This window comes from Chrysochloris asiatica, unplaced genomic scaffold (assembly GCF_000296735.1).
Source record: "Chrysochloris asiatica unplaced genomic scaffold, ChrAsi1.0 scaffold00026, whole genome shotgun sequence".
Taxonomy (NCBI): Eukaryota; Metazoa; Chordata; class Mammalia; order Afrosoricida; family Chrysochloridae; genus Chrysochloris; species Chrysochloris asiatica.
In genome coordinates, this window is record NW_006408544.1 from 18,645,247 (window position 1) to 18,646,943 (window position 1,697).

Sequence of the window (1,697 nt, forward strand, 5' to 3'; positions counted from 1 at the left end):
TGGACTCAAGCATTGCAACTGTAGTGAAGTTGGCCCAGGATCGGTCAGTGTTTCGTTCTGTTGTGCATAGGGTCTCTATGAGTTGGTACTGACTTGATGGCACCTAACAACAACAACAACCGCAAAGTCTGTTTGAATCTTAAGGTCAGTGGTTCAAAACCACCAGTCGCTCCTCAGAAACCCTATACAGGGTCACTGTGAGTGAGAACTGACTTGGCAGTAATTAACAATGACCACTAGTTGCCATAAATGTTGATTCTGATTCATGGCACCCCCATGGGTGTCAAAGTAGAGCTGTGTGCATAGGGTTGCTAACAGCTGTGACCTGTTGGAAGTAGATCACTAGACCTTTCTTCCAAGAAACTCTGACTGGCTGTAAGTCATCAATGTTTTAGTTAGTAGTCAAGTGCTTAATTATCTGCAAACCAGGGACACCTTCAAAAGCCAAAGGCATCTTCTTTTTTGTGGTTGAAATGGGGATTGTCCAGACATGGGGTCAGGGTCAATGATATTTGCCTATTTAAAGTCAAACATTATAAACTGTTTCTACTGTAGAGATAATATAGCTGGATGACCCTAACTATCTAAAAACCTGCAAAATCTCTAACATAGAACAAAGATTAGAACTCCTTCCAATCAAGATGGAGTAGCAGGGATTAGACAAACCTTCCCATCTGAAACAATTGAAATGCCAGGCAAAATAAATCCAATAATGGATTTCAGACATTGGACAATAAGCAGTACAGGACAGTGGCCCCTGAGAGAGGGACACAACACAGTGAGATTTTGACTGACCCAACTTCCTTCTTGAGAAGCATGAGACCAGCAGTGCTAGGAGGGGAAGCTCAGTCTCCTGAGTTGAGGAGACAGACTTGGAAATTCAAACAAGTCGAGATGGCTGAAGTTTTCAGGGAAAAGTACCAGAGGAGAGAAAGTTGCAAAAAGTTAAAGTTCTAGTGCATATATGTAAGAAGATAACCAGAAGCTAGGGGAAGAACTACCCAAAAGGAGCAGAGGAAACAATCTCCAGAGCTCACACCAGTCATGGATGCAAAATTCTCAACATTTCACCAATACAAATGCAATGATACAAGGTGGTTTCAAAAAGTTCATGGAGATATTGCATTATCTTTTATTTCATTTTTTCCATGAACTTTTTGAAGCCCTCTTGTATGTGCAAACAAACAAACAAAAAAAGATACATCATGACTAAGTGGAGTTTATTCAAGGAATGTAAGGTTGGTTTACTATAAAAAAAAATCAATCTATGCAATTAACCATGTTGTTATTATTAAGCATCTTTGAGTTGTTATCATAGACTAAAAGAGAAAAATATATGATCATCTTATATATTATAAAGACTGACACAATCTACAGACCAATATCCCTCAGGAACATAGATGTAAAAAGTCTGAATAAAATTCTAGCCAATAGAATCCAACTATATAACAAAAAATAATACATCATGATTAAGTGGGATTCATACCAGGTATGCAGGAATTGTTCAATATTAGAAAAACAATCAAAGTAACCCACCACATAAACAAAGGGGAAAAAGTCACGTGAATGATCATATCAATGGATACAGAAAAGGCATTTGACAAAATCAAATACCCATTCGTAATAAAAAATACTCAACAAAATCGGAATAGAAGGGAAATTCCTCAACATAATTAAGGGTATATACACAAAACCAG